Raw genomic sequence first — 6760 nt, 5'->3', positions numbered from 1 at the left:
GAGAATACCATGTGCTAATAAATTTGAAAATCTCAATGAAATGGGTAATTTTCTTAGAAAATATAAATGACCAAAATTGACTCGGGATGAAGCAGGCAGCCAGGATAGAAAACATAATTAGGGCAGAAAGTGAAAGTGCTGTCAAAGGCTCACCTCCAAAAAAGGCGCTGCCTCCAACGCTTTCATGAACAATTTTTTCCAACTTTGAAGAACAGATAATTCTCCTACTCTGTAAACTGTTTGAAAGGATAGAAGAAGATCCAAAGCTTCCTAATTAGTGTTATAAAGCTATCCTAACCCTTGTTCTAAAATTTGACAACCACAGTACAAGAGGAAAAAAAAAAAAAATACCAACTGCTTTCCCATTGTCCAACCAGAAAGAAAAGACTAGAATTTTGAATCTGATATGACGTCAACAAATCATGCTCTGTGGCCGAGTTGCATTTTTTTTCTAAAGAATCAAAGCATGTGTTAACATTAGGACATTAAAATATACTCCATGAATAGCCCAGAAGAAAAAAAAATCATTTAAGCCTCATCATAAAAATGCATGGGATAAAATCAAATATCAGTATTAGCAAATCAAAGAAATGCCAGAGTTTTCCGTGGAATTGTGTATGCACCTGCCGTCACCACAATTTATACAATATTTCGAAGTTCCAGACAAAGCCATAAAACAAACAACTGAAAAAAGAGGGGTCACTAGTAGCAATGAGACAAAGTCATCATTTTCAGGTGATGGATGATGTTTATCCTTGGAAAACCAAGAGAATCTCCTAAAAAGCCATTCAAACTAAAAAGTTACACAGAAAGTTGGCGAAAACAAAATAAATAGGCACCAACTACTAGGACAACAAAAGCCCCAAAGATTCTTTTGGACATTTCAAAAAACCAAATAGCGTATTTTTTTCGAGAAAGAAATTTATTCAAGTGAATGAAAAAATATACAATATAGCTAGGAATACACTAAAACAGAAACATTCAGGAGCTTTGTAAAAAAAAAAAAAAAAATAGGGGCACCTGACAGGTGGCTCAGTCAGTTAAGCATCTGACTTGTGATTTTGGCTCAGGTCATGATTTCACGGTTCAGAAACCCGTTTTGGTCTCTGTGCTGATAGCACGGAGCCTGCTTGGGATTCTCTCTCTCCCTCCTTCTCTCTCTCTCTCTCTCTCTCTCTCTCTCTGCCCCTCCCCTGCTCACTCATTCTCTCTCTCCCTCCTTCTCTCTCTCTCTCTCTCTCTCTCTCTCTCTCTCTGCCCCTCCCCTGCTCACTCTTTCTCTCTCAGAAAATAAACTTAAGGGGTGCCTGGGTGGCGCAGTCGGTTAAGCGTCCGACTTCAGCCAGGTCACGATCTCGCGGTCCGTGAGTTCGAGCCCCGCGTCAGGCTCTGGGCTGATGGCTCGGAGCCTGGAGCCTGTTTCCGATTCTGTGTCTCCCTCTCTCTCTGCCCCTCCCCCGTTCATGCTCTGTCTCTCTCTGTCCCAAAAATAAATAAAAAACGTTGAAAAAAAAAAATTTAAAAAAAAAAAAAAAAAAAAAGAAAATAAACTTAAAAAAAGTTAAAAAAAAACTACAAAACTTTATCAAGATACCTTAAAGAATGGAACAAAAGGGAAATAAATTTTATTCCTGGAAAGAGACATTATTTTATAAATGTAATTCCTCTCCAGATAACAGGTAAGTTTAAAGTATTTCCCATAAGTTTCACAATACTAATTTGTAACGTGAAAGAGTGATTCTGAAGATTTTTTGAAAGCACCCAGGAAAAGCAGTGGACAATTTTATTTAAAAGTGGCGATGTGAGGGTTGCCTGGGTGGCTCAGTTGGTTGAGCGTCTGAACGTCGGCTCAGGTCATGATCTCACGGTTTGTGAGTTCGAGCCCCGCGTCAGGCTCTGTGCTGACAGCTCGGAGCCCTGAGCCTGCTTCCGATTCTGTGTCTCCCTCTCTCTCTGCCCCTCCCCCACTTATGCTATTTATTTTTGAGAGAGAGAGAGAGAGAGAGAGAGAGAGGAGGGGGGAGACAGTGTGTGAGCAGGAGAGGGGCAGAGAGAGAGAGAGAGGGAGAGACAGAATCCCAAGCAGGCTCCACGCTGTCAGCACAGAGCCTGATGTGGGGCTCGATCCCACGAACCCATGAGATCATGCCTCAGCCAAGATACTTAATCGACCGAGCCATCCAGGTGTTTTCCATTTTCAAGTGGACATCAATTATTTTTACAATCTGGGGACAATGTCACGTTGTCACTGAGTCACGAATTCACCATCAGAGCTCTGCTCTGAAAACTTGCCGGCTCAATTTTACTGCTTATTCCTGGCTTCTTTTCAACCCAGCAGTCCTGGCCCGCTGCTTCTGTCTCGGGCAGGGAACAGCCCCGAGCCCCTCCTTCAGGCTGCACTTGAGGTGGGTTCTCCACAGTCTTTACAGCCACCTTCCTCATCAGTGCTCTGATGAGGCATCAGAAATGCCACCTAAACATCATTTCATCATTGTGCCTCATTCAACATACTGTTTATCGACTATGTGTCCACGTGTCAGAATTGGGGGGGGGGGTCTGTGCAGTCCAGCCTCCACCTCCAGGAGCCCCAAAGTAGACAAGACCAGCCCCAAGTCCTCCTCAAGGTTACACCACCGCTTACAGACATCGCCCCATATCATCTACCCCCCTAACTGATAACCAGCACAGGGCTGCCGAAGTTAGCAGGTAAAAGATACCACCGGGGACAGATACTGCGTGGGCATTCTTTCAACATCATTCAAATGTATCTGACGCTCAAGGTGAACTGAGCACCCTGCATTTTATTTGGCGACCGGAGACAGGAATTATTACCCCCTTCTTTCTCCCCACCCCTGTTTCCCAGAGAGGAAACTGAGACTCTTTGAGGTTTGGGGACTCGCTCTACTGTCATAACTGGTGGGCGGGGCCTGAATGGGGACCTAATCTCTGGCTGTTGGTCTAGCTGCGCTCAGAACCTGCCTCGTTGGGGGCCTCATTTGCTTCTGCATCTGTGGATGTCTGAATATTCTCACAAGCTCGGTGAAGTTTTTGTTCCGCTTCTAAAGGGGTGGCCGAGTAATGGTCCTTGAAGAACCAGATCAGCAAGCCCCGGGGGAACCTCAGAGCATCCCGCAGTGGGGATGCGGGTCACAGGGAGCTCTGTGCTGACCGAGGATGGCAGCGTGCCCTCCTGCTTCTGTTGGAAGGGTTCTTCACCCTCATGGCTTTGCCATGAGCCCCAGGGAGAGCCGTGCTTCACGTGTGAACCAGACTTTCAGGTCTGACTACTAAGGTTCGGGGATGGACAAGACGGTCAGGGTTACCAGGAGCAGCGCCCCCTCCCCAACCTCCAACTACCTGTTCCAGAGCTCAGTGGAGTCCCTAGCCCAGCCCAGGTGCTCCATTACTTGTGCTGAATGGATAAATAAATACAGCAAAACCTTGGATTGCAAGTAACTTGTTCTGCGAGTGTTCCACAAGACAAGCAAACATGGCTAATAAATGTTAACTCAATAAACGAGCCATGTCTTGCAATCCTCGTGTGTGACGATGAATGTCACGTGATCGCAACTGAGCCAATGGTTCTTCTCTCTCTCTTTCTCTCTCTGGGATTGTGGGTGATCATCTCCCAGGCTTGGATGCTTGGTCTCAGGCCACGGTGTTTGACCTGAATCAAGGATTTTCCAGAACGTTGGAAGGTGCTCACAACTGGCATTAGTGTATTTTTTGTCACTTCGAGGCACTATGGACAGTCCTTTGCTTTTCCATCCAAGAGTGAGCCTAGGAATGCTGTGCTCCATTCTAGGTCAGGCTGCCTGCAGATAGAGACCCTTTCCTCTGCTGCCTTATGGCCAGTTACACTAAATGCAGTATAAGACAAGAGTTTATTAATATCGTACTGTAGTCAACTTCCGTTAGTGATAGTGAAAGTCGTCCTACGCAGTAACCCTCCTCTCTCTCGTCTCCCTCACACCAGCCACGAAGGTTTTGAAAGTAAGTGCAGGTGAATTTGTTTTTCTTTATATTTTGTGTTTTCTCTATTATTTTGTATTATATTACAGTGTTGTAATAATTTTTATGTGAATATTTTTGGCTTGTGGGACGATTCGTCTGAGTTTCCATCATTTCTTACAGGGAAACTCGCTTTGATACACAAGTGCTCTGGATGACAAGCATGTTTCCGGAACGAATTATGCTCGCAAACCAAGGTTTTGACTGTATTTCCCACTGAGCCATGGGCTGGTTCCTGCCGTGGGCTCTACCCTCCAGCACTGCTGGGGGGCTTGTGGCAGACAGTAGGAGACCCTTCTGCCCGTGCTCCAGGATGAACCACTGCAGAGTGAAGGGGCCCCGGGGTGGGGGCAGCTGTGGGCCTCCGCTTTCCATGGGGAGCCCATGCGAGCTGCAGACTCCATTCTGAGGAACTGTGTTTCTGGCCTTCGTGGAACGCACGCTAACTGACTCTGGGGTACAGAAGTAAGACACAGCTCCGTACCTCACTTCCAGCCTGTGGCTGCAAGAAACATAATGTTGAACCAGGAGATGTAACTGTGTCCATGGCAGCTGGCACACTGTGGAAATCATCCCCTCCCTCCGAGACGCTCAGGAAGCACAAAGTTCCTCGGGTGTCGGATGAACTCAGGATTCAGAGAGGTCTAGACATGGTGGAGGAAAAAGCCACACCACTGACAGGGTTTTGACTTTGTGCCTGGAGCATTCGACACGCAGGGCAGGAGGGATTTCCTTACTCCTCGAACGTGTATCATCTGTCTTTCGTATTGAAACCCGCCTGAAAGGAACCTGTCCTCCTTCTCTGCTTTCTTTATGATCTCTGTTTTAGTGGAGTGGATGGGCCCAGGGGCTCAGGTGGACAGGGGCCCCTGGAGCCCACCCATCCATGGATGCAGGTAGAAACCAGAAGGCATGGGTTGTACCCTATTGGGGAAGTGGCATTTTGGGAACACCGGTAGGGGACAGGTGGATCGTGGAGGTTACAGCCATATGACCTGCTATGTCTATTCAGGGCCTGAGCACCCTGGAGGTCCTCTGGGGTTCCAGACACCTGCTCTTCCGGCTTCCCTTTCCAGTGGGGGGAGTGGTTAAATGTCTGCCACACGTCAGCAGACAGATCAAGGGTGTGCAGGGCCCTCCGTGGCCTCAGCGGCTGCTACCACCCCAGAACCCAAGCCCTATCAGGCAGGGACTGTGCCTTTGAGAGTCGTGTGCTCCACGACTCTCCAGTACAGGGACACGGGCACCGGTCCAGAATACCTCTGCTGTTGGGATACACAGCAAGGGACGCAGCCCCGCTCCCTGCCAGCAAGGCCCCTCTGTCTGTGTGTCTGACATCAGAGTTGGTGAGCGGCAGGCTGAGGTGGGTGTCCAGGCAGAGGAGGTGGGACCGCCTCCTCCCCCCCTCCCCCGCCGCCAAGGTGGATGGGGTCTCGCTGAAATTTCAGTAAGAAATTTCAGTAAGAAAGAGCTTTGAGAGATTCAGAAAACAGCTGAATAAAATCCCCGAACCTATGGGGAGCTCTGTGCTCATTAAAAAAGAGTTGTTTTCGCTCCTATGAAAACAAACAGCTTCCCGGGGCTCGGGCCCTTTTGTGTTATTGTGAAGTGCCAGGATACTGCAACTTTTTGAGAAAAGAGTTATTTTAGGATCAGCCCAAGGAGATGCAGCTGACTTTGGTCGCAACCATAAATTTTAAGGGATGGGGTCCTTAGAGGGCTTACTGTTTGGCTTTTTGCATTTGATTAGTAATATGGTCTGATGTGAGTTGTAGAAGTTCACTGATCTGACCCTGTCCTGTATTAAATAAACGGTAACACCCTTGCATTTCTGTGCCTAAGAAGAAAAAAAAGTTTCCCTTTCGGAGGTTAGCACACACGAGCTCACGTCTGTCTCTCCCGCTGTCATTCATTCAGTGATTTCAGGAGTACCTTGCAGTGTGCTGAAGGAGGCACCGGGGGTACAAAGTTAACTAAGCCCGAGTGTCAATCCCAGAGAAGCTTGTGAAGGGAGCCAGACTCATCTAGAAATGGCAGGAGCAAAGTATCAAAGCGCAATCTTGAAACTGTTTCTGGGAGGGGTGCCTGGGTGGCTCAGTCGATTTGAGTGTCCGACTTCGGCTCAGGTCATGATCTCCCAGTTTGCGGGTTTGAGTTCTGCCTCAGGCTCTGTGCCGACAGCTCAGAGCCTGGAGCCTGCTTCGGATTCTGTGTCTCCCTCTCTCTCTGCCCCTCCCCTGCTTGTGATGTGTCCTCAAAAGTGAAGAAACGTTAAAAAATGTTTTTAAAAACCCTACAACGACACAATTAATGGTGAAACATTTCATGCTTTTCCCTGGAAGACGTGGAGGAAAGCAACTGTCATTCTGGGCACTGCTATTTATTTATTTAAAATTTTTTTAAATTTATTTTTGAGAGACAGAGAGTGAAGCAGGCTCCAGGCTCTGAGCTGTCAGCACAGAGCCCGACGCGGGCCTTGAACCCACGAACTGCGAGATCATGACCTGAGCTGATGTTGGATGCTTAACCACCGAGCCGCCCAGGTGCACCCTGGGCGCTGCTATTTAATAGCACACTGTATGTCCTAGCCATGGCAATAGCAAATAGCAAATGAAAAACAAGAAAGCTTTACCTCTCCAATGACATAAAGGTATAATGAAAGTAACAATAATTGGCTAGTTAGAGGAAACTCTTCTGAGTGGAACACATAAGACGTCCCAATGAGCTCTGATTATTTTTTTTTTTTTCT

The sequence above is a fragment of the Panthera leo genome, chromosome E1 (genome assembly GCF_018350215.1).
Source record: "Panthera leo isolate Ple1 chromosome E1, P.leo_Ple1_pat1.1, whole genome shotgun sequence".
In the NCBI taxonomy this organism is placed as follows: domain Eukaryota; kingdom Metazoa; phylum Chordata; class Mammalia; order Carnivora; family Felidae; genus Panthera; species Panthera leo.
Note: the sequence above shows the minus strand (reverse complement) of the source record.